This window comes from Triturus cristatus, chromosome 4_2 (genome assembly GCF_964204655.1).
Source record: "Triturus cristatus chromosome 4_2, aTriCri1.1, whole genome shotgun sequence".
Taxonomy (NCBI): domain Eukaryota; kingdom Metazoa; phylum Chordata; class Amphibia; order Caudata; family Salamandridae; genus Triturus; species Triturus cristatus.
Genome location: NC_140586.1, coordinates 949,321,361 through 949,348,626, shown reverse-complemented (window position 1 = coordinate 949,348,626; position 27,266 = coordinate 949,321,361). Strand labels below are relative to the sequence as shown.

At 46.5% G+C, this 27,266-nt stretch overlaps 1 protein-coding gene across 4 annotated transcripts in view; it reads right to left on the bottom strand.

Moving 5' to 3' along the window:
* The window catches only part of LOC146839065 (uncharacterized), a 502,432-nt gene that overhangs the window by 444,878 nt on the left and 30,288 nt on the right, over positions 1–27,266 (bottom strand). The window lies entirely within an intron of this gene.

Sequence of the window (27,266 nt, the reverse complement as noted above, 5' to 3'; positions counted from 1 at the left end):
AATAAAAACTGGTGAAACCATTTAGAGGAATTGGTGACATCATAAATCATTTATGAGGCAGTAAGCTCACTCCGTACCCTCAGAAAAACAGAGCGCACTCTATGAAAGAGAGGTATTGCCTGAGCTTTAAGTTTGATAACAATGCTCAAACCATTCACTGCTCCCTCTCGGTAAACAACAGGAGAATGAAGTAAAGTTTTCTTAATGTCATTGGCATCAAAATCTACATTAGATACGGGCATGTCACTCAACACCGCTGGATCATCAGAACCAGGCCTCATAGCGATGCCCAACTTAGTCTGATTCTGCCATCCCATCCCTTACCTTCCATTGACTGCTACATACATTTTTGAGGGAATCTTTTTACCCAAGTATTCCATCAGACTAACAAAGTAATCCAGGATATATCGATATCCTGCTCACCTAAGGCTTTGGGATTTATATTGGAGTTGGTCAGCTGTTTCTCACAGGCTACATCACACAAAATCTTGATGGGTAGTCCTGAATCCGCCATTCCATTTAATGACACCGTACCAGCATGAACCATACACAAGGGACACTTTACCTGTCGCTTGAAGGTGGAACGAACTATGGAATCAATTTCTAAAACTAAGTTATTCCCTCTGGGGACATTCTTCATATTAACATCAATTGTGCCAACTTTTACAGTAGTGCATACACTCACGCTGCTTGAAAATGCCCCAACACTGCAACATTTTCCTTGATCCTGGTATTTCCCATTGCTTCTCAAGTGTGCTTTGAACCCACACCTGTAACAACTGCCAAGATGAGCTTTCTGAGCCCAATTCCCATTTGTTCTGTCTCTGGAGTTCACATAACGACCCAGAGCAGTCCCAAGAATGCGACTCACTGGTGATGCGCCCTCCTCAGAGGTCAGTGTCTTAGATGAAAGCGTGGAGCGCTCTATGCTTTTAGGAATATTCACCTCTCGGGGAGAGTTGGGTTCCTGCAGCTCAGTAATCATTCCTGCAACTTCTTAGAGAAAAAGTTAAACACAGGCTCGTCTCTGCTATATACATCCACTCTGTTCTCAAATTTGCTTGGGGCGGTCAAAATGCAAAGAGCTGCAATATATTCCGCCATACCTGGTTTTAAAAAGTTGTGACATTCAAGCGTGATGCTTGGTTAATCTCCAAACTGAATTTTTTTTAGAAGTTCTGTTGCCGCACGATACTCGTCCCATATTCCAATTGCTTCAACCCTGGTAGATTATCAACTGCCTATTTGCAAGAAATTGAATTATTATTTGTGGTGAAAGAGGAAAAATCACAACCCCCTGGTACCTAAGGAACGGAACAGGCAGGATTAACGTAGAGGAATATGTAAAATATTTATGCAGAAACCAAAACAGTAAAAGTAAAAATGCAAAACAATAATAAACCTAAACCGAAATAGAAAAAAAAAGTAAAATGTAATGAACAAAATGACACTAAAATGACAAAACCCAATAAGCGGAATCTGAGATATGAACTGTAACGCTTTAAGTAGCGATAGTGCCAAGAATCACAGGGTGCCAATGAGACTCCATTGTTGCGGAAAACCTAGGCATAAATTGTTAGTGACCGCGATGGAAGTCAGGTCGGATACACCAACCAGGTTTGTGCTGGTCACAGATTTTACCTTTTGACTTTAGTCCTTTAAGTCTTCTTCCATAATAGGAATGCACTTCTATAGCCACCCAGGACCTCCGGGGAAGCGCTTAGAGCCTCATATGGGCTCAGTCAAGGACCAACAGCAAGGTCCAGTCCAGTCCATGCTACTGGTCAGCAGGACAGTTGCAGCAAAGGCCTTTTTAGTGTTCTGTATCCTTGTAGGTTGAACAAGAGGTCAGCCGTATGACCCTATGAGTCAACATCTTAGTCCAGAGTACAAGAGGGAGCAGATCCAGTCCTTCAGGGCTTTTTTCGGATCACAGACAGGAGGTCCTGTCCTCTTCTGCTCTTCCTCAGGTCTAGGAGTGTTCTGAAGTGGGTGCCTGCAGATGCCACATTTATGCCGGCACAGGCTATTACGTGGGAATGACTCCTAAGCATGCCCAAACCAATGGAGTAAAAGTTCCCCGGCACTTTAAGCATTTTTAAGAAGACAAACGTCTCTAAAGACTCTAAACCTGGCCTTTGAGAGATGAGGGTGTCCAGGGGGCATGTACTATGGCAGTGCTAGTGTCCTTCCACATCTAACCCTAAAATACTGTTTGAGGCAGACACTGTACCCCCAATAAATCCAGACACAGATGTCTGATAGGACAAAAGCAGGTGCCTTTTCAGGTTTGGAGGTTGGGGGGTGGCTGAACAGCTCCAATCCCCATTTTCAACAATTTCAGACTATCGGGTGGGCTTCCCGAGGCCTCAGATGGTTCGGAGGGTCGGCCGCACATAATCCTCCACTTTATGAACACAGCTCCGGGGGAGGGATCCCCAGGGATTATAGTAAATAAATGCGACCCAGCTACCATTTGTTTTTAAAAACTCTTTTAATTAAATAAATGCTCAGAATAAGTCTTGCACACATAGGACAATGATTATACATGTTCCAATACTGAAATCTCTTACTTCTCAGGTAGATTTCCTTCTCATGCAACCTGGAGATCCCACAGCTGCCGAGATCCAAGGCTACTTATAATCCACTATCCTACCCCGCCTTCCCACACCCCTTTCAGAAACACCTATGTGTCTTCCAGCAACCGCAGATTTTTCCCCATCTATATGGACACCCTCTGGCATTACATATCACCTTCTCGGCCCCAGAGAACCAGTCCAAGTCATTTTGCCATTCCAATAAAATGTTTGTCTCACTCCCCACATCCTGGCTATATCGCGTTTTGCCACCATCACAGCTACTTCCAACCATATAGCCGCATGTTTGGTCCATTTTCCCACCCCAGTAACACACAATAGCAGCCATCTTGGCTCGGTTGGAATTTCAATCCCAGTGACCTCAGACATAACTCTCGTCACCGCCTTACAAAAGTCACTGTTGTATTTACATTCCCAAATGATATGAAAGAAGGAGCCAATTTCACCACATTCCCTAGCACAATATTTAGACATACCATTTCCCAGTCGATGCAGTAGTGTTATAGAGGCATATGACCTGTGGAGTATACGTAGTTGAATCAAACGGAATCTGGCCCTTATGGCTACCTCCCGTGGGTTCTGTGCTGCCTCTTCCCAGTCGTTATCTCTAACAGGCCTACTTCTCCTTCCCAGGCCACCCTCAAGGGGTCTACCGGGTTAGGAGACATGCACATTATTTTCTTGTATGTCAATGAGGTGGTCTTTACTACCATTGGGTCCATCAATAGTCTATCTTCCAGGGGCGAGTAATCAGGTAGGATCTCTCCCTCTGTAAGATATTGGTGTAGGGCGTGACTTAGTCGCATTTGTTTATATCCTTTAGCGTCAACCTTTTCATATTCACTTTTTAGCTCTTCGAAAGTAAGCGGTTTCTGTCCTCACCATAGGTCTTCCAACCTTTCGATTCCATGCAATTCCCATTTTTAAAGGTCCCTCTCAGGGCCCTCACCTCTGCCAACTGATCGCTATCCCACAGTGGAGATCTTCCTGTTAATTTCCTCTCCCAACCAGTGTGTTTTGACACTTCCCTCCAAATTCGAACCGCCGTCTCTGTATGTGGGGGAAGGCGTTTTTCCCTACCTCTGCAGTACAGCGCCGCTAGATATCCCCTTTCCCCCACAGCCCAGTGGTCTGCCCTGAAGGCTGGGTCTCCACGATCAGTAAATGCCCAGTCATTCACCACCGTGAACTGTGAGGCCCAGTAGTATTTGCCCTCCTTCATAAACTCTCCTTTGGAGCTTACAGAGAGCTATTCCAGAATTGCCTTCATCCCAGAGGATTTTTTGCAGCTCACTATATCTTGCAACAACTCTTGGGTATCTTGTATGGGGTATTCTGTAAAACATATAGTAACCTGGGCAGTGACGTCATTTTGAAAATGACCGCTCTACCCATCGGACACCGGTAGTTTCCTCCCGTGTTCCACGTCGTTGCCCAGCAGCTGTTATTTGGGGATCTAAACTGTCTGATGGGAAATCTTCCTCTGTGGATATCTGAATACGCAAGTATGTGAACGTTGTTTTAACTATTAGTGGGGTGGTATCTACCAATCCTCGAGGGACCGTACCCGCCAATTTGAAGATGAGGCACTTAGTCCAATTTATTGTGTATCTCGAATAACTACTGAATAATTGGAATATATGGAGCACCCTATGCACTGACCTATATGGGTGGACCAGGTAGAGGAGTATGTCATCAGTGTATAAGGATATTCTGTCCTCCCAGTCTCCCCCTCCTGGAACTCCTTGTATTACTGGGTGGTTACGGGCAAATGTGGCTAAGGGCTCCAATGCCAGGGCAAAGATCATCGTCGAGAGCAGACACGTACCCTTACTAGCGGGAAGAAGCGAGACACCTATCCGTTAACTCTCATCCTTGCCGGGGGGTCTTATTAAAGGAGTTTCACAGAAGTTGGGTCCAAAGCCTAACCTTTCCAGGGTGGCAAATATGAATTGCCATTCAATACTATCGAATGCCATTTGGGCATCCAATGAAAGGAGCACCACCTCCTCATCTTGTTTCTGTTTGGTCCAGTGTAGCTTTCGAAGGTTGATCCGTGTGCCCCTATGAGGCATAAACCCGGACTGATCCGGATGGACCACTGTGGAATTGACCGCCCGTAGTCTGGTTACTAGTATCTTCACCGGCACCTTTGACTCTGTGGTTAGCAAGGATATCGGCCTATACGACCCACACTCGACTGGCGATTTACCTTTTTTGGGGATCACCACTATCGTGGCTGTGCGGTGGTCCAGGGGGAGTCCCCCTTTTTCCCTTGACTCAAGGTTCATATTTAAAAGGTGGGGAGCAACTTTACTTGCTACACTCTTGTACAGTTCAAGTTTTTCAGCTTCTCTATTTTGTTCTTTTCTATGACTCCCTATTTGTGCCTGGGCGTATCCTCTGATCACGGTCTTGTAAGCCTCCCACAAAGTGGAGGCCGATTCCAGCGAGCCCTCATCATCTTGAAAGTATTGTGTAGTATGTATCTTTACATTTTGCACAAACTGCTTGTTTTTGAAGTGCCATGGCAGTGTAGTGTTTCTCGTTGGACCCTTTAACTGCACTGTGACTGGGGAGTGGTCGGATATAGCACGTGCTTTGTGTGGTCTCCCAAAACTGTCCCACCTGTGATGTGAATGTGAAGATGTAGTCTAGTCTGGAGTGGCTTTTATGTGCCGCGGCGGTATGTGTGTACTGCCGACTCGATGGATTATGAGCCCACCACTGGTCAATCATGCCATCGCTGCTATAAATCCCTGTAGTGGTTCACTTCAGAGTGTCCCCATTGCCTCTGTCAGTCTATTTAACTGCAGGTCCATGACTGCATTCATATCACCCCCAAGAATGTGCATGCCTATGGGCAACTCAAGTATGGTGTTTCCCAGCAGTGTAAGGGTATCACTATGCAGCCTCGGAGGAATATATACTGAGCAAAGGTTCAGAGTTTTCCCTTCCCAAGTGCCTGTGATTGCTGCATACTGTCCTAGCTTGTCGAGCCAACACCTATTCACTATCAGTGAGACGGATGCCTTAATTAGAATCCCTGCTCCCCTTGAGCCTGAGGTATACCCAGCGTGCATGTGCAACTTGTACCCATATCTATCTATTGCTTTTCAGTGATTGCCTCTTAGGTGGGTCTCCTGGAGCAGCACCACGCCTGGCCCATGCCTATGAAGGTAGAGGAGCACCAGTGTTCGCTTCACCTTACTACACAAACCATTGACATTCCAGATCAAAATTGTAAGTGCCATCATGGAGAGTTGGTCATGTTATGGTAGGTGAGAACTCTCAACCCCTCGCGCCCCCAGCTGGTGAAGTGCATCTCCTCAGCGCCCTGTGTCCACCTCCATGGAATCGTTTCATGTGTCTGACAGCTCTCATCGATGTGCCCTCCTGTATTACTGTGTTTCTTAGCTCCGAGCATAAAAATAATAACTACTGTAACAATCACACCCACTTGATGGGTTTCTATCCCTCTAACTTGCACCCCCCACCCTGCTTCCCTGCTTGACCGGTCTAAAACTACCCTCCTCCTCAACTGGCAGAGAGCCTGTCGCCCCATAGAACTTGCTAAATGCTAGGGTAGGCTGGAGTCTCTCATCTGCTCCATTCTCGCCTGCGTTTCCAGCCCATTGTAACTTATTAAGTTTTGTTTCATTGCACAGTGTCTTGGTTAAAATATCTCTTCCTATTATCATCTATATTTTGTTGCTCCCCACCCACCCTAGGGTCCCCCCGACCAACCCACTAACTGCAAGGCCACTGGAGTGAAGTCCATTCCTCGCTGCTCCCTGTTCGGAACCTTTGCGCAGGCGACGCATCCTATAGCCAGTCTTGTTTCCCGCGTAGTCACTCAACGCCATTCTCCACCAGGCCGGTTCTCGCCTCTCTGTCGGCTTCCCACGAGCCCGGGGGCATCTGCTGGGCCTTGACTTTTGCAGTCTTCTGCTTCACTATTCACCATCCTTTCATCCAGTCCCAAGCCTCTTGCGGCTTGCAGAAGTGCCAAGACTTCCCCTCTGCCATTATTTGCATCTGTGCCGGGTAGAACATCATGTATTTTATATCCTTGGCTTGCAGCTCTTTCTTCACTGCCTCAAGGCTGCAACGCAACTTTTGAACCTGGAGTTTAAATTGGGAAAAAGCGGATCGTTGCATTCTCGTATTTAAGGTCTCCATGAGTTATTGCCGTTTGCAATATCACGTCCCTGTCCCTATAATTAAGGATCTTGGCGATTATTATTTGGGGGGCACTCTTGGTCTCCGTTTTGGTACGTGGGCTCTGTGTGTCCATTCAATGGTGAAAACGTTTGAGATCAGTTTTGGGCGCAGATGGTTTAGGATGAGGTCCTCCAGGAAGAGTTCCACACTGGGTCCCTCCATCCCTTCTGGCACACCCAACACTCTTATGTTGTTTCGGTGTACTCGCCCTTCTTGGACCTCATGTTTTGCTGCTAACACGTCCTGTTGTCGCTTGAGGTGTTGCATGTGTTCCTCAAGACTCTGCATGACATTCTGCAACTGTGTGATATTTCCTTCTGCATTTGTTACTTTTTCGGATATTTTCCGGTAGTCCGCTCTTAAGAGATTTATTTGCACAGTGACAGTGTCTATTTTAGGCTTGAGGGATCCTTTTAGGTCCGCTAATGCTGCCATGATGGCGGTTAGTGATGGTTCTGCTGCCCCCATTTCTGCAATCTGGGCTCCCATGTCTGCTGATTTTGAGGCAGTGAATTTATCCATTTTATTTGTTTGAGTTGTCACAGATCCTTTTGGTTTCACCATTTCCTTTGTAGTTGCCTCTACACGGATGTCTGAAGGCCCTCCTGCAATATGTTGAAATACGCTCCTCCACGCTGCTTTCACCAGTCCAGGGTGTTTACATCCTTCCTGTCCGACCAACCCCTAATCCACCACTGGTAGCTTCCTGTTCTGTAGACTATATTAACCCAAGTATTTTCCCTTCCTTCTGCCGACCTGCCTTTCCAGGGCCCACCTATGGCGAGTGTCTCTCAAGGTTCTCCGCTTCCCGGTGTCACCCTGTCGCTGTTGGGAGTAGTCCTCCTGTGGTTCTAGGCCTCTGCGTCACATTGATAGGCCTTGGGAGTCAAGGTTCTCATCACACTCACCTTGCCCAGTTCCATGCTCCCGCCGTCCCTCTATATTACCTTGGCTGCTGCCGGTTCCACTCTCAATTCTCTTCACTGCGTCACCACCTTGAGGCGAAATCAGGAGCTCATCCACGTGTCGCCAGCTACCATTTTGTGTTTTCTTTTTCCTGCTACCACGAGTCTCGAGGGATTTTATAACTACTTTTTTTTATTGTCCTAACCCGTTATATTACTTCAGGGCAGGTTACTAAGTTCCTCACTCCTGCAATGGCTGCCAGCAACATTTTTCTCATGTTGCTGGTAACCAATCACAGTGCTCGCTCTTGCAGGAGTCTGACTCCCGTGGGAACGAGATAGCACAAGGAAAGGTTTGTTGGGTCAATCAGAAAACTTCATTTTTAAACTGCTCCTCCCAACAGTCCAGATATATAATTATTTTACAGCCATAATTTCACAAAAACTACTGAACAGATTTCCAGCAAACCACGAAAAGTACAATTTGCGGACCATGGTCTAGCTTTCTGCCGAACTTAAGGCAATTCCATTCAGCAGTTTATATAGAAGTCTATAGAAAATGCATGGAGATTTTTCATTTTGGGACCCCCCTTTTTTCTCGGCCATCGCCTGATGGATCATCCCCCAACTTTCTATGCAAAAACTAGTCAAAAAGGAGGACCTTTTTGGAAAGTTTCGTGGAGATTCATACATCGGTCCCAAAGTTATTGGCAAAACAAAAAATGCTTTTCCTATGGAAGAGCAGAAGTAAATAAATGAATCTAGTGGAATGACTGAAAACAAGCTTTGACATAGCCAATAGGTCTCGCTTTTGGGACCCTATAAGTAGCCATGCAACACATTATCCTGGGTGCTACACCATCTACCATTACTTCATGTGCCAAAAACTTCCTGTTGCACATCTGCATGAGAGTCTAAAAAAAATTGAAATTGTAAATATTAAAAATCGCCAACTGAAACAAATGGAAATGATGAGACACCAACAATCAGCCTAATTATTCTAGTGAAAACACATCGAATTTCATTTTTCCAGGTCTTTATGTGTCCTAACACCCATTTGGTAGCAAGTAGCAGGTATACCCAAACTGCCTGGTATTTAGTGAATATCAAAGGAATCGCTAGTGGGCTGCCAACTATCAGGGCCGCACTGAGATAGAGAGTATTCACGGCCACTAAAATAAAAATGCTCTCCATTAGTGAATTAAATAGCTGAAAAAGTGGCAGCTATAAGCTAATTGTAATGCACGCTAGCATGCAAAAGGAAAAGAATAACAGAATACTGCCTAGAATATCTGTGCAATGCATAGATATGCCAATCAGATTCAGAGAGGACTATATTCATTCTATATCATGCATTACAATATTTTAGCTTTCACCCACTGGAAACTTGCTCTGTCCAATAAAGGTTAATGTTAACATATTCCCCCAAGTTTCATTAAAACTCTCTCACATTGTACCAAAATACATTTAAGCCTTCCTTACTTATGTACAGGAGGGCATACACTGCTCATGTGTGTGCCTATATTACGTGTCGTGGCGCACCCTGGGTTTTCTCCTCGGGATGATGCTGATGCTATAGAGGGGTCCACCTCCCATCCGTCCCCAGCCCGGATTCGTATGAAAGACCCTCGGGCTCAGGAGACAGGTGGGCGAGGGAAGGAAGGGAGGAGTCAGCCGGGAGAGATACCTGAAACGAGACAAGGAGAGGTATTAGATACTATTCTTTCCCTCCCCGTGGATAGAGTTCTCTCCGCTGTTTTTTCCCGTTTCACCGGTCTCTCTCTCTTCCCTAGACGGGTTGAGCTGGGGGTCGGTATCCTTGTCGGGGTCCCTGCCCAGTTGATGGCACTGTTGCGAGGCCACACTCTCGCAGGGGAGGTCTAGGGCCGGCCTCTGGTTTTGCTTTCTCTCTAGGCTCGGGGCGAGGATAGCCCAATGCGTTTTTGAGCTTCACCGGAGCCGATGAGGGAGCTACCACTCCAAGCCCAGGTATCCGTGGGGCCGAGGAGCGCCGGAAATGCAGGTTTCTGTGAGTAAGGTAAGGAGATCGGGAAGCACCCAGTAACCGCCGGCGGCGCTTCTACTCTAAGCCCAGGTATCCTTGGGGCCGAGGAGCGCCGAGATAGCGGTTCCCGTGAGGGTGCGGAATGGAACACAAAGGAAGGATGAAACAACTGGAGTTGCTCCTGCTCCCGAGAACGGAGGGATTGCAGTTAAAGGGCACAAGGTACTACTCCTCGCTCTGCGAGAAGGAGCGGAAGGCACCACTCAGGCGCTAGCGTTACTTCTCATTGCAAAAAGAGGAGGAGTGCGGGCACTCCGGAGGCGTTGGCCCGGACAATCCGTGGGCGCTTCGGGAGGGGTGCAGGCGGAATCACTCACCTCTCTCACCGTAGTCTGATGCTGTAGAGGAAGGAACTTCTCCGACTGCGGGGAGTTTCGGGCTTGAATCTCAGGCTGACGGAGTCTCGGAATACTAGGCGGAGGCAGACGCTGCAGGGTAGAGGGCCGTTGACTGGAACCAGGTCGATACGAAATCATTGGCACCGCCCCTTGCGTCGGGTCGTCTTTTATGTTCGGCCGCGCTCCTGGTCACGGGGGGAGCGTGGGCGCTGCGCCTCCTGGGCGATGTAGTTCCTGAGCGTTGTCCACTGTCGGACTTTGCGCGGGTCCGCTCACGCCCACCTGTGTGATCATGACATTACGTGAATCATGATTCATTACCATTAAAGAGAGGCATTATAGACTTACAATGTCCCTCTCTGTGACATTACTGCACACTGACTATGCTGATTTGCAGACCATGCCCCTCTGAAACCTTTTTTAAATTTTTTTATTAGGGCTCATGCCCCCTGTACTCTGCATTTTAGTACTTGCGGTTTTGCTGCTTTCAATATCTGTATGGACTTAAATATACAAAAGTGATGTTATTACAAGCCTTAAAATAGCAAATGTGTCACAAATTGTGGCTTAAGTGAGGATGGAGGGGCAGGAGACTGACTAGTTAAGTGGTGAATTAATACACCAGCCTCGTTGCACTCACACTTCCTTGAAGACTTGTTCAGGGTCCAGCACAGTATGTCTCACACGCTCCATTACTGAAGGAAAACAACTTTGGCAAGCCTGGGAGGGAGCCTTTTGATCCAGTAATTTTTGCAGAGCTTGGGTAACTGTTGACTCATGATGCAGGCGGCAGGTCTACAGAGAGGGTGAGGAAGCTGCCTGTATGAGGCGAGACGGCATTGGTACTTTCAGTCCTCTCACTCTTCAATGGGAGTTAGCTGCTGCTTATGGCTTTCCCTGACAGTGCTCTATGGATAACTCATGTTCCTGCAGTTAGCAGATAATTAATTTCCAAGTTCGGGGGCTCTCTGAGAGGCACAGTGACAAGAGCTGGCTCACAACTTTTTGTGTATCAACTTTATGTGCAGGTTAGTGGTGTAACAAAACTTGAACCCACTCCCTCCCTGCAAAAAACATGGACGCCCTCCTTCCCCCAGACTGCCAGGACCGCTCAGGCCAGAATGAATTAAATGAAGGGTGTCAAGTATTCATATTGTAACCTCGAATTGCATATAGTTTTGTATTATCATGCTTTACATTCTAATCATGGCAAAGTGCAATATTGTTTTAAACCTTCTTGGTCTAAAATATTTATAGCTATGTAACTTGCTTTTTATGCGCAGACTTTCATTCACTGTTCTGGGTAAAAGCAGCTTGTTCTGCTAATCCTTCCCTAACTTTCCAGAAGTGTCACAAAGCAGACAGGCTCGCGGAGTCATTTTTGGTTACTGGGGGAGTCTGTTACATTTTTGCAACATTTCTTCCTTGAGTCTGTTTATTCTGAATTGTATGGTGACAAGAGGCTCAGATAAGATTCTTCATGTTTCTCTTGTTAAGCCATGGCAGCTTCTTGAGCTTTGCAGGGTGTGAGCATTTTGAAGGCCAGCCCTAGCTCTACCCCTCCCACTCCCCCAAAGGCCGCGCTATGGCTTTATGGGCACGCTATATAGATGATTGATTCATCATCTGGGGGGGTACCTAGAAAGAGGCAGGAGACTACATAAGGGCTTTGAATAATAACAAACAATTTGAAATTTACTAGCTGCATTGACAGTAAACAGGTAGTCTATTTAGATTTGAGAGTGTGTGTGGAAGATAATACACTACATATTACTCTATCAGAAACCCACTGCAGGAAAATCCATTCTCCAGCGGGGAGTTATCACCCAAGAAGTGTGATTGATAATATCCTGTTTGGGGAACTCTTGAGAATTAAAAGAAATTGCTCTACCCATAATGAATATAACACAGCTAAATCAAAGGCAAGGCGAAGATTTCTCAAGAGAGGTTATTGCAAAGGAATTCTAGACCAAGCAGAGAAAAGAAGTGATGCCATACCACGCAGTCAGCTACTAGTAGATAAAGAAGGTGCACATAATAAAAGAAAAGAACAGACTCATGGAGATAATACTGTAAGATTAATCACAAATTACACAGAGAAGGAGTCAGAATTATATCAAATCCTCAGAAGGAACTGGTGTATCCTTAAATCTGACAACCCCATTGGAAGGCACCTATTAGATTTTATTTATTTTATTTACAAAGTTTTATATAGCGCAAACAAGATCCCGAGGGATAACAGAGCACTGTACAATATGAATGGGAGGAATAACATAAATGCAGTATCAACATCCTAGCAGGTGAAATTATCCCTCTTAGGGTAAGAATTTGTTCATAAGGAATCGTTTAGCTTTCAATTTGAAAGCCTTCGTTGAAGATATTCTGCGTACTTCCGGTGGAAGAGAGTTCCAAATCCTTGGTGCAGCGCCGGAGAAGGCTCAGTGACAAGTTATTTTTTCTTTCTGGATAAGTCGTTTCAGGAGAAAGGTAGTGGCACTTTTTGAGGCTCTAGAACCACAGGATGGTTGAAGTTTTTGCGCAAGGTAACTGGGAGTATTGAGGTGAAGGGCTTTGTGAGCCAGAACAGCAATCTTTAACTGAATTCGAGCTTCGTGGGGTAGCCAATTAAGAGATTTTAGGACTGGGGATATATGATCGAATCTTTTGGTGCCTGTGACCAGTCTAGCCGCTGCGTTCAGAGTTGACCTTAGAGGAGCCAGGGCGTATTTGGGAAGGCCACTGAGAGTAGCGCAGCCGTAGTAAAGCCTTGGCAAGACAAGCGATTGGACTACCTGCTTGAAATCCTTTGGTGGAGGGAAAGGTTTGACCTCAACAAATGGTTTGCTCCCTTACATACATTACTGATATGATTTTTCATATTCAGGTGCTTGTCCATGGTGACTCCGAGGGATTTTGCTAAGTCAATGATGAGGAGTGCAATTGAAAGCAGTGAGGTGACTCAGCCGTAGGTCTATATTGGGGATTTGGATCAATGGGGAGATGAGCAGGAATTCTGTTTTGGAAGTGTTAAGCAGGAGACGGTTCTCAGTTAACCAGTTTTGAGTAGACGTTAGTGTAGTGTTGAGGGAGATGATGATATCCAAGGATGAGATTTTCAAATAGAGTTGCGGGCCGTCCGCAGACATGTGGAAGAGAATGTTCATAGAGTTTAATGAGTTAGCGAGAGGTTCCAGGAAAAGGTTGAATAGGATGGGAGATAGGGCGGACTCTTGAGGGACCCCCATGAGTACAGGAGAGGGCTGGGAGAGGGAGTGGTTTGCCTTGACTTTTTGTGATCTGTGATGAAGGAAAGACAAAAACCATTGTAACACCTGATCAGCAAAACCCATTCTATTTTGCAGGATGGATAGAAGGTTGTCATGATTAACCATATCGAAAGAGGAGGAAAGGTCAAGGAGAATCAGGAGGCAGGATTCGTTTTTGTCAAGCATTTTTAAAATGTCATCCATAACGTGGGTGAGAGCCGTTTCAGTGCTGTGTCCCTTCCTGAAACCAGATTGATGCTGGACTAGGAGTTGAAAATTCTCTATGCGATCTCAAAGTTGAGATTGAACACATTTTTCTAGAAGTTTCGCTAGGGTGGGGATTTTGGAAATGGGGCGGAAATTATTGAGATCAGATTTGTCAGCGTTAGTTTTTTTTTGTTTTGTTTTTTTAAAATCGGTGAAACCTGGGCTGCTTTTAGGAAGCTGGGGATTGTGCCTTGTGAGAGAGAAGCATTTACTATCCTTGTCCAGGTGGGGATGAGTGCATTCTTTATTTCTTTCAAGATAGCCGGGGGCAACGGGTCGCTGAAGTGGTTGGAGGGGTTGATATTCTGAAGAATCTTGTAGATGTCATTTTCACTAAAAGGGGTAAAGGTACCCTACGACGCCTTGTTCTTGGTGGTCAGTTTGTCCTTATCCAAGGGGTCAAGGGGGGGAGGCAGCACCTGAGGGAGGCAATAGAGCCTTCTTAGAGGCGAGGTCAGCAGAGACGAGTCTTGATTTTTCAGAGAAGAAAGCGGCAAGATCATCGCATGAGGGTGGGCAGCTATCAAGTTCAGAGTGGTTTGGACCAACGACTGATTGCTGTTTGACAAATTCGAACAGCTTCTTGGGGCGGTTTGCTGCTTGATCCAGTTGGTGTTTGCAGTAGTCAGCCTTGGCACTCCTGATTTGTTTATTGTAGAGGTTCCTGACTTCTCTAAGGAGTTTTAGTTGGTCTGAGGAAAGATTGAATCGCCAGGACCATTCAGCTGTTTAGGTTGTCATTATACCATGGTTTGGATATTTTAGTTAAGGCATTTTTGTGTTTGAGTGGAGCAATGTTATCCGTGATGTTAAAAATTGTCGAATTGTAGGCGTCGGTGAGTGATTGCACCTCGACCAGATCAGATTGGGCGGCAAGGGCAGCTAGTTCGTCAGAATCAATTGATCGGAGGTCCCTCTTCCATATCTTCGATTTCAAAGGTTGAACTTTCCTCATCAATACCTCCCTGTTAATGTAAAAGAGGATGCTATGATGGTGAGACCAGTCACAGGGGGTAAAGGAATCTAGGGTGATGGTGTGCTCTTTGGAGATGACGAGATCTAGAGTTTCTCCTTTAGTGTTCGTTGGTTCTTGATCAATTAAAAATGATTTCAAGCAGGATACAGCGGAGTAATTGGGGTTGGACCAGTGAAGGTTGAAATCACCAAGAAGGATTTGGACCACCGCTGAGTCGACATTACTAGTGATGATTTCTATTAGATGCTCAATGAAGGGGAGATTGTCACCCGGAGGGTGATAAAAGGTATGCAGTTTGCAAACCGGTAGGTTCATACTAGAGATACTGAGACACAGGTATTCAGTGGAGGAAGGCGCGGAGTATTCCAAGAGAAAAATCGAGAGTGTGTTCCTGTGGATACAGGCTAGGCCACCACCCAACTTCAGAGCTCTGTCTAGCCTAATTATGTCATGAGTGGGAGGAACTAGGAGGTCTAAGATAGGGGTGGAAGCGGGATTTAACCAGGTTTCGGTGAGGATGATAATGTCTAATGATGTCGAAGATATCAGAGGCGTGTTTACAGGCTGATCTACAATTAAGTAGTACACATTTAAGTCGTAGTGGGTCGGGGGGAAGGAGTCTGGGAGATGTTCACATGGATGAGGTTTTTTGAGTTGCTGCCTCTAAGATTGCGAGGAGGTTCTCTGTTTGGGTTGGAAAGAATGGAATGCATTTTACTCAGCTGGACCATGTTAGATTTGGAAACAGAAAAATTAGAGGTGTGACTGTCCAGGCGATCCGTGGACGCCAGGAGTGTCGCAGATCCTATGTGGCTGGCGGAGGCATTAAGTAAGGAAAAGGATTTTGAAAAGGCGGGGGCTAGCGGCTGATCCGTGTGGTCGCAGTCTCTGGTGGACGATCTGGGCCAATTCAAAGATGTGAAGAGAGAACTGATCATCAGGAAAAAGTTATTAGAGAGGGATTTCAGGTCGTGTAGCTCAGAAGTGAGGAGGAGCAACTGACTAGACATCTTGGCAAGGCGCGCAGCCAGGTCTGAATGTTGGTTTAGGGGTGGGGGGTGTGAGGGAGAAAAGATCGGTGATGGAGAGCATCTGTGTAAGCCAGTTGAGGCCTGCGTGGGGACTCGTTGTTCAGAATGTGGCATAGCCTGTGGCAAGGTAATATGGATAGAGGAGGGAGCCTCGTCAAGTAATCGAGGAAAATATATGACTTGAGGTAACCTCTCAGATTGAGCGACACCCAGTAACAGACTGATAGACGGTAATGAGATTGATCCCATAGATCCGCCAGCCACCTGAGAGGGAGCTCTAGTGAGATTAAATAATTCCACCGGGGACAAGGCGGTGCTAGGACCATCTATAAGATGAGGGGTTAGGGGAGAGTGGGGTACTCGCAATAGTTAAGGGGGGCATACTAGTTAAGTCCAATGGAGAAGTAGTAGTTGAGTAGGAGTCAGAGGGGTTGCCATACACAGCATTTTTAAGAGTAGGGTAAAAATCGGGCATCAAGCTTGGATTAGGATGATACCATTATTGTAGAGGGTGATAGTAGTGGAGGCTTTGAGGGAGGAGGAGGAGGAGGGAGATCTTGTTAATTAGATGCCATGTGGGGTTTTCTTAGATCCTGTTATTCGGAGCAAGGAGAAGAACATTAATCGCCAGCATGCCCGTTTTCTCGTATAGAAGAGGAGGTCATTCACCAGGGTACCTTTGTTGGTGCAGAAATAGGGGTCTGAGAATAGAATTTCTGGTCTAGCTTTGAGTATGCAGTGTTTGTATTTTTTTCCCGCATTTTTGGAGCGGTCAGTTGGGTAATTGATGATGAAGGCATTGGAACCACTGGGATCGGGACTTATCTCCATTGTGAAGTAGAATCCTAAAGATGGTGGGATCATAGAGAAGAGGATAAGGCGGTGGGAGAAAAGACAACGATCCTGCTTCTTCCAACGGAACGGTGCAGGGGCAGAAAAGGCAGCGCGATGGGAGGCGTTGAGATCTTGCTGTGCAAAGCTAATGATTAAGGCCCACTAAGTTGATGCCGTCGTGGGATCCCATAAATTGACTCAATTCTATAAACTGACATTGGCCGTTACACAGGACGATGGGAGGCCCCTCTATGAGGGAATAAGCGGCCTGCACACAAGAACTGCGAGTTTAGAGAGAAACAGTCCCCAGTAGCCGCCGTTTTCAGTACATGCAGTAGGTCCAACTGCTTCATGAGTCACTGAAGTCTTGAGAACGGGATCAGCATAGTAGTAACATCAGTAGTGAGGAGATAAAATCCTCATGAAATGGTGGCATAACAGCAGGACCACTGATTATATATAGGCATAGTCCAGAAAGGCACCCGGCCAAATCAAATATCAGGTCCATCAATCAGATCTAAGGGCTTAACAACCCAAGAGGGCTGGACATAATTTAAACCAAAGATAAAGATTTATTACCATCCTCAAATTCCACTTTCAAAATAACTAGAGGGGTAAAGTACTCACGATGTCTTTGAATCGCCGCAATTTTAACGTCAGGCAAAGTACGGCGAACCTATTGTCTTCAATGCGCCGCCATTTTAAAGTCATGCAGCAAGCCCCAGTTAAAAGGCTAAGTTCACAAGGTTTAAATGTAAGGCCTTTTCAATCAACTGCAACAATCTCCTCCTGGTATTATACAACACTAGATGCACCACTCGCTACCTATAGAAGGGGCACCTCTCTGAAAGACCACCAGGTCAGAAGTCACTTTCTAGAAAAGGCAAGGAAGAAGGATCCAATCAGAGGTTTTTTCACCTGCATAAGATGCAAAGCCTGTAAAAATAGCAAGAAAGTGAGGGAATACGTGGTACCAAGGAGAAAATCAAAAATGCAGATAAAAAAGTTCTTGAACTGCTTAGAATGCCCATGTGGGAAACAATATGTGGGTAGTACTATTAATCCCACTAAAAAACAATAGGTCTCGCACTCACGCGAGTTTGAGCTATTGGCATTGGCATTGTGTGAATGACAACGCCTTTTATTTATGTTTTGGTTTTTAAAACATAAATAAAATGCATTGTTATCCCCTTCGCTGCTGCGGACATTCCGCTGCAGCGCTGGGGGGGGCAGGGGGGCAGCGCGGTGGGCCTGTGCTCATGACGGAGCCGCTCCGTCATGAGCCACAGTTGAGCTGTGCTCATGACGGAACAGTTCCGTCATGACTCCGCCCATTTGCGTTGTCGCCCCGCACAGGCGGGGAAACAGCGCCGCGCAGGCGGAGCGGCCGCCAACAGGATTGTCATGACGGAACCGTTCCGTCATGAGCACACGCCAACCGTGGCTCATGACGGAACGGTTCCGTCATGAGCGGGGAAGGGGTTATTTACAATGCTAATAGCTTAAACTCTCGTAAATGTGAGACCTGTTGCTTTGCAAATGCTTGTTTTAGGAAGCTGTGTCGTAATTGGCTAAAAGCCTAATGCTGCCTTTAGGCTATTTTATCAGTTCGTACTGTACGTACCTATCACCATGACGATTTGCGTGATATTCATTAAAAGGCGACTATGCATACAATGAATCCACGTGGAATGTATTTACACCACTAGTGTAGCTCTGACATGTCTGATGCCCTACCGTGCCTAATCCCGGTAGACACCCTTGTCGTTTATTTATACAAACATGGGTAGCTATTGACGGGCACATTTAATACACATGCACACCAAGCCATTCAAAGGGGATTCGACAAAAATTCGACCAAAACTATGCAAGAAACCCCCCTCACGGTTAATAAAACACACATCCACAGCCGGATGTGTAATACTTTTTATTTTACTCTCTGGAAAGGGGACGAACATCACTTGAGAGTCACAGCGCGCTCCTGGCAGAGCCCAATGCTGTGTTACACCCACCATTGCCTGCCGAGTGCCACACACCTCTGTGTTGTATTCCACCAGCTAGTGCATATGCTATGACACTCTCTAGCCCATGTGCACTGTAACACCACCCCGTGAATATGTCATGCCACACTTGTCTTCGCACGGGTTATATTGCCCCATCTAACGTGCCTTCCTCGATGCCTATGTTATAACGCACAGTGCTATGCCATACATATTACAATCTGGGATCCATATCACAGTGCATATGCAACGTTACACTCCCCAGCACATATTTTATATTACAACTTTAGAGACTAGTTAGGTTACACAACACTGCCCTGTGCATATTACACTCCAAGGCGCATATCGCATAGCACGCGCTAGTGCCTGTGCTATCTCGCGCTCTCCAATGAATCTGTCATTGCGCACAATGTATTGCATATTATATTTCACGCCCGGTTCATCTTATATCACACTTTTTGGTGCATAGTTTATACCATACACTATATCTAGTTTTCATTTTCAATCGTGCTCTCAGGACTATGTTCTATATAACACTGTGTTCACCTACCCTTTTCACGAGCATTACATTTTGCGATAGGGGGTGGAGGGTCAGAGGGTGGTTCTGCCAAGTGAGCCCGGAGTCACAGTCACAAACGTCCTCTTCTTCCTGAATAAAAGTGAGATTATGCTGCATACTTGTTCATATTTTAAGTAGTTCGCACAGACACACGTTTTAAAAACAATAACGTTCCTAATACCCGCCTTCTCTGAACAGTTAGCTTGTTGCCCCATCCCCCTCCTCCCTATCCTCTGTTGTCTGAATCCATGGACTAGCCTCCTCCCTCCTGCCATGCATGGTCTGATGTGCTGCCACTGCCCTCAATTTAGTATGATGTACCAGTCCACTCCTCCTGCCCTCCATTGCCCAATTCTATGCCCCATCATTGACCTCCTGCTTAAACTCTGTGCTTAGCTTGCTGCCCCTATTCTCCTTCCCCCTGCCCTCCGATGTCTTTGTGTATGCCCCTGCTCCATCCTTTTTGCCCACCATGTTCCATGGACCTGCCACTCCTATCTACTCTGAGTGTTTTGTTGAGCTGCCACTCCCCTCCCACCTGCCTAGCATTGTCAGATGACTGTAACCTGTCCCTGCCACCTCCACCCTGCCTGTCCACATGCCATGCCCCTATCCTCTTCCTCCTGTCCTACATGGTCCATTGTACTGCCACACCCTTCTGCCCTCCCTGGTCTGTTGTGCTGCAACTGCTCCTCCTGCCTGCCCCGTGCGGTCTGTTGTGAGGCCCCTTCCCCTGAAGTTTCTTGTCTGTGCACAGGGCCTGACCCTCCCTTCTATCCTCCATCATCCTTTGTGCATGCCCCTGCACCCTCCTTCTTGCCCATCATAGCCATCGTGCTACCACTAACCCTCCCACTTGCCATGCATGGTCTTCTGTGCTGCCATGGCCCCTCCCACCTTCCCTGTGTGGTCAGTTAGCTGCCCCTGAACCCCTCCCACCTTCCCTCCATGGTCTGTGTGTATGCAATCACAGTCTCACTGTTGCTCTTCATGGTGTGTCTTGCTTCTAGTGCCCATCCTGCCTGACCTCCATGGCTATCTTGCTGCTCCTGCCCTGCCCCCTTGCCCCCAGCCCTCTGTTTACATGTGCAGACCCCTACTCCCTCCCTCCTGGCTTGTCTGTTCCATTGTAATGCCCCTGATCCATCCCTCCTGCCCTTTATGGTCTGTTATGCTGCAGCTTTCTCTCCTGTCTGTCCATTATGGTCCTGCCTCTTGCCCCTCTGTTCTCTGTTGTCCATGTGCATGGTCCTGTCCCCTCCCTCTTGCTTTCTATGGATTGTTGTGCTGCACTCCCGTCCCGCATGCCCTGTGTGGTGTATTGTGCTGCTGCAAACCCTGATGCCTGCCCTGCAGGGTCAGTTTGGTGCACCTCTCCATGTCCCTCCTGTCCTCTGTTATCCAAGTCCATGTCCCTACCCAATTTCCTTCCATGATCCAATGTACCATACTTGCGAACATTTTGAACTTGGTAAGAGGGAGATTTTGAAAAAAAACCTGGGGTATTGATTTTCCCCTTTGAGTTACATTGAAAAAGAGGAGATTGTAGACAGGAGACAGATAAAATAAAGCCCATTTGAGCTTAAAAAAATTGGACGTTTCCTGGCTGAATCGGGTCTGTTGGCATGTATGGTTGTACTACCATTGCCTCTTCCTTCTGCCCACAATGGTCTATTACATTGCCACAGCCTCTCTGGCAAGTCCTGTATTGTTGGTTTGTTGCCCCTGCCCCCCTTTCCACTGCCCTCCATAGTCTGTTGTGCTGCCACGGCCCTTCCTGCCTGCTCAGTGTCGTTAAATTGTTGCCTTTGCACCCTTATACCTGCCTTCAATTTTCAGAGTCCGTGCCCCTGGCCTCTCAACAGTATCCTAATGAACAACTAGATTGCTAACATTCTATATTTATTACAAAAGTGTGGAACGCCCGACGTCATCTTGATGTAATCAAAACTGTAATACCTAGAGCATTTCCTTTAGAAATTACATATATGAGAGGGTCTTATTGGCATCAAAATTATGGTTAGTGCTCTAAAAGACTAAAATAAGGACATATTTTCTGAGTTTTCAAATAGCGAGAAAGCACTTTTAAATTATTTGTTACCTTTATGTTTTTTTATCCAGTTGACCACTTGATTAAATGTTGCACTTAGGGGAGAGGATGTGGTGTTACTTCCAGAACTTCAGACTTTGCAACTGAGGAACCAGGTTGGAGTTTCTGCTTCAGCTCGACGTTCTGTGATTCTGGTCAAATCACTTAGTCTCCCCATGTCTACAACCAAAATGAATTTGTTCTTGTGTGATGTAACCAATGCTCATGTAAAGCACTCCAATACCTGACAAGTCAGCACTATATAACACTGCAAAAACACAAAATAATAAGTGTTTTGCACACTTCTGTCATTGGGCTATATTTGGGCTACATCTGGGTGATTTTGGGCTACATTTGGGCTCTTTTGTCTCCGGTGGCCATCTTGGGAGATTTATTTGTTATGAAGTTTCCTAATTTCCTCATGTACTGCAGTCTCCTCAGTAGGAAATGCTTTCAGTTTTTTACTTTGATTCCATCATGAAGGTATTCAGATATGTCACACATTTGCCATAAATTCTGAATGTTAGCACTCTAGTTGCTCATTAGATCACTGTAGTAAAACTACTGTTCACCATGGAAGTCTGCTCCTGGTATTAAAAGTGCATGTTTCAGTCTGCATGTCAGTTTTTTTAATGAAAAAGAAGAGGATTTGAGAAGTCACTCAAAATGTGCCCTCATTTTCTTTCTTCAGCATTAATCATAATTTCTATGGCAAAATGAACCCCCTCATTGTGTTCCTTTTTAAATTAAATGTTTTAAGTGTTACCAGTTTATTCCAATCAAGATGGCTTCAGGTGTGCCATACTTTTGTCATAATGAAGACAGTAAGCGCTCTAGTTGTTTTTAAGAACACTCTAGGACATTCTGTCATTGGGCTATACTTGGGCTACATCTGGGTGATATTTGGGCTACATTTGGGCTCTTTCGTCTCTGGTGGCCATCTTGGCAGACTTATTTGTTATGAAGTTTCCTAATTTCCTCATTTACTGCAGTCCCCTCAGTAGGAAATACTTTCAGTTTTTTACTTTGATTCCAAAGGCATTCAGATGTGTCACACATTTGCAATAAATTCAGAATGTTAGCACTCTTTTTGCTCATTAGATCACTGTAGTAAAGCTACTGCTCACCAGGGAAAACTGCTGCTGGTATTGAAAGTGCATGTTTCAGTCTGCATGTCAGAATTTTTTAATGAAATAGAAGAGGATTTGAGAAGTCACTCAAAATATGCCCTAATTTTTCTTTCTGCAGCACTAATCATACTTTTTATGGAAAAATGAACCCCCTCATTTTGTTCCTTTTTAAATTAAATGTTTTAAGAGTTACCACTTTAATCCAAGCAAGATGGCTTCAGGTGTGCCATACGTTTATCATAAGTAGGACTGTTAGTGCTCTAGTTGTTCTTTGGAACACTCTGGGAAGCTGCAGTAGAACACAAAGGAATCAACTGACAGTCTCTGCCCTTGTTGGATGTACATGTTTTACTGAGAATGTCAGACTTCATTCTCACATGACTGAGAAAGATAATGTGAATTTACAGAAAATAAGCTCTCAGTTTAGCTTATAGATCACCTTCCAAACCTCTGTGGGAAAAGCATGAGAAAATATTTTTCTCTCAATCATGATATCCCAGCAGAAGGCTTTTTCACATGGTGAAATCACCTTAGAACATACCACAATTCCTAAAATGAGTATGGTACCATCAACAAATGATTTATAATGTAACTAAAGTCTTAAAACCTTCTATTAACTGCAATGCTTTTTAATGAGGTGCTATCATGTATATTGGTCCCAAGATGGCTGCCAACACTTCTTGGATGAAGTGCTGACAGCCAATCAGATCTCAGGATGAGATGTGTGGTTAGGCTCCGCCCACATATATATATGATTTTACTTTTGATTTTCTCAGGACATACTGAACAGATTGACACCAGACCTGCAAAAGGCACATCCCTGACCTGAGGACTACCTCGCTGCCAAATTTCAAGTAATTCTGTTCAGCCGTTCGGGCTGTACCTTGGACTAAAGGTCCCTATGGAAAATTGCATGGGGAAAACGCGTTTTGGGACCCCCCTTTTTTCTCAGCCCCCGCTTGACGAATCCCCCCGAGACTTTCAGGATAGGAGCGGAGCGGAGCGCCCCACCTATTTTGACAATTTCGCGAGGATTCGTCAACCGGCGCCAAAGTTATTCCAAATAGAATGTTGCGGATTTCCTATGGAAACACGGTCCTAACTATAACTATCTACTGGCGCCCGCCAGTAGATAATATACATACTTATATATATAGGACCAATGAGTGTTTGGCTGCTGCTGCGCTTGACGAATAAAAGGTCAGCTTAAATGGAAGACGGAGTTGGTCTCTGATTGTTGTTGGTTTGAAAATGACAGGATTCTCCGTTCCTGTGTGCAGAGACCGCCCTGCAGGGTCGGGGGCCCCCGGTAAAATGGAGCTTTTCAGAAACAAATATATATATATATATATATATATATATATTCACTTAAAAAACCATAGGTTTCACACATGTTATAGTTAGCTGGACATTTCACTCGTGAAAAACTATTGAAATTCCCCCATTATAGTTAGTGCAGGCAACTATAACTCACGCGACCGCAATCCTCTGCTGATGACGTCAGATATTACATCACTGTATTTAGACACTTATTTACCCATGTCTTCTTCCATTAATTTTTAGCTATACATATATTACAAATATTTTTTTTTTCAGAAAGACACATATGTCATCAGTGATGTAATATCTGACGTCATCAGCAGAGGATTGCGGTCGCGTGAGTTATAGTTGCCTGCACTAACTATAATGGGGGAATTTCAATGGTTTTTCACGAGTGAAATGTCCAGCTAACTATAACATGTGTGAAACCTATGGTTTTTTAAGTGAATTTGCAAGGTTTTTTAAATGCTAATTCCTAACTGTAACGTGTGTGAAACCTATGGTTTTTTCAGTGAATTTGTACGGTTTTTTAAATGCTAAGTTATGTATTTTTTTTTAAAGTTTTTTCACCGTGCGCATACCGTATGCGCACGGTGCGCTTCGCGCGCCGTGCGCGCGCTGTGGGCGCATGGTGCGCTTTGCGCACCAAGCGCCCACGATGCGTTGTTCGTGCCGTGCACGTACGGTGCGCGCACCCCGCAATTTTTCGCAAAACAAATATTATTTTTACCCTTGGGGGTCCTTCAGTGACCCCCTGACAAAGGCTAGGGGGTCAGGACCTGTCCATCCTGCCCCCTTCTCACGTTTTCCCCCTTTGTTTTTCTTTGCCTAAGACTACGAGAGACAAAATGGCGGCCGAGACTTCCTGATTTCGACCGATTGGAATGTTTACTGACATCTAACAACCAATCAGAATTGCGCTCGCGCACGTCACCGTGCGCGTACGGTATGCTTACCGTACGCGCACGGTGCGCGCTTATAGATATATATATGCTTTTAACTGCAATTTTCTCAGGCACTAATGAACAGATTTACACAAGACCTGCAAAAGGCACATCCCTGAACTGAGGACTACCTCTCTGCCAAATTTCAAGTAATTCTGTTCAGCCGTTCGGGCTGTAGCTTGGACTAAAGGTCCTATGGAAAAATGCATGCGGAAAACGCGTTTTTGGACCCCCCCTTTTACTCAGCCCCCGCTTGACGAATCCCCCCGAGACTTTCAGGGAAGGAGCGGAGCGCCCCACCTATTTTGAAAATTTCGCGAGGATTCGTCAATCGGCGCCAAAGTTATTCCAAATAGAATGTTGCGGATTTCCTATGGAAACACGGTCCTAACTATAACTATCCACTGGCGACCGCCAGTAGATAATATATATATATATATATAGATATACACATATATATATATATTCACTAAGAAACCATAGGCTTCAGGGACGTTGTAGTAAGAAATTAGCATTTAAAAAACCTTTGAAATTCACTGTAAAACCATAGGTTTTAGTGACGTTATAGTTAGTTGGACATTTCACTCGTATAAAAGCAGAGCAATTCGGCCGATATAGTTAGTAGAGCCAACTATAACTCGCGCCACCGCAATGCACTGCTCATGACGTCACATATTACATCACTTATAACAAGCTCAGTGACATCACTGAGGGCCGCAGCAATGATGCCGGTCTTAATCAAAGTTGGGCCCCTGGTAGGTGAGACTTGGGTGCCCTGGCTGCAGCTATAATGCCAGTCTTTATTCGCAGGCAGGTGCCGCCCATTGTCTCACGAAGGTCCCGGGCCGCAGCAGTGATGCTGGTCTTCACACTACGTAGGCAGGCCCCTGGGGTAACGCTTACCCGCCTTTCACCTCTGGTCAGGGCCCGCATTGGTGATTTCAATCCACTGCCTCTCTTGACACGATCACCTCCTGCCCAACCTTGTGCTCACGCCTGATGCCCTACGAGCACTCTCCTCAAGCTGCCCTGGGTTGCGGCGGCTATTCTGCTGATCTTCTTCTTTGGCAAACATACGGTTTCATGTCTCCGTGGTGATAGTCACAAAATGGTACAGGCCACAGTTGCCCCCGCCTTTAATAGGGTTACATAACCAGGGGTGCATTTTCAAATCCTGCGAGAGGACCTGCATTGTGCTGCCTGCTGTGTGTGTGTGTGTGAGTGAAGCTGGTGGTGGTGGTGGCAGCGGCGGCGGTGTGTGTCTTGCACTGCTGCTGCCCATAGTGCATTCAGTCAGTGTCTCTGCGAGGGAACCTTGGCAAACATTTTATTTAAGGTCGGGGTGGGCCTCGCGCCCCCCCCAGTCCCGGGGACCGCCACCTCCGCGTGGCTTCAATAATTAAAATTTGTGTGGGGGGGATCCTGCCCCTACTCACACTGCCCCGGGGACCACCACCTCCCTGGAGCTTTGTACTCGTTGGGAGGGGGCTGCGTGCCCCCCCCCTTCTGGAGCCCTTGATGGCACTGGGGACCACCACCCCCCAGGGACAGCTACAATGTCTCCCGCCCTACCATAGCAAACTCTGCTTTGCTTCTTAGAAGCGAGTGCAGGAAACCTGCTCTCGCTACCAAGAAGCAAAGAAGAATTGCTTTTGGGAAAGGGGAGCTGCATGTTAGCAGTTCCCTTTGCCCAAAAGCAATGCCGGCTCCAGCAGGAGGCGAGGAGCCGGCAGGGACTGTGGGGGCATTGGGGATTCTCCCCACAGTCTCCAACTTGAGGGCCGGCCCCGGAGGATGGGGTCCCAGGGCCGCGTGTCACGCGGCCCCCCTCCCTTTTAATTAATTATTTTAATGGAAGACCAGCCCGGGGGACTGGGTCCCCGGGGCCATAATTGGCCTTAGGAGGGGGGCCTTGCGGCTCCCCTCCACAAAAAATTCCAGGCTGGCCAGGCCCCGGGGGATGGGGTCCCCGGGGCCAGAGGTGGCCCAGGGGAGTGGCGCCACGCAACACCCCTGCTGGCAAATTTTTTTAAAACAAGGCCAGGCCCCGGGGGATTGGATCCCAGGGGTCTGAAGTGGCCCAGGGGAGGGGTGCTACGCAGCCCCCCTCCCTACAAAAAAGAAAAAACAAGTCCAGGCCCCGGGGAATGGGGTCCCCAGGGACAATAGTGGCCCTGGGAAGGGGGGCCACGCGGCCCACTTCGTTTTTTTTTAAATGCTCATCCCCTCAGGGGATGGGGTACCCAGGGCCCAAAAATTTTTTAAGAGAAGGGGGGCCACACAGCTCCCCTCCTAAAAAACAGAAAAGAAAACCGAAGCCGGCATATCGTCGGAGGCCCCATCCGCTCCCTGCACCACTCTGAAAACGCACCTCCTGGTGCGTTTTGGGCTGGGGGATTAAGTCCCCTAGCATCTTATGGGCCCTTAGAGGCCAACTAGCCCACTAGGTACCTCCAGTAAGCCCCACACAGTGGGACTGCTGAGAGGTGGTCAGAGGACACACCCTTTTTTTACACCAATCTCCAAACGCGTCTCTTGGCGCATTGCTGATGGGGCAATGAGGTCCTGTTGTGTCCTGAGGAACTCAGGACTAAAGTGGACTTCATCCCCCGAGCAGCAGTGCGCCAGGAGCCACATTTGCAGAATGGTGGCGTGAACACTCTCAGCAATCCAGCTGTATGGGGCTTATTGGAGCTAACAGGAGGGCTAGTTGGCTCCCAG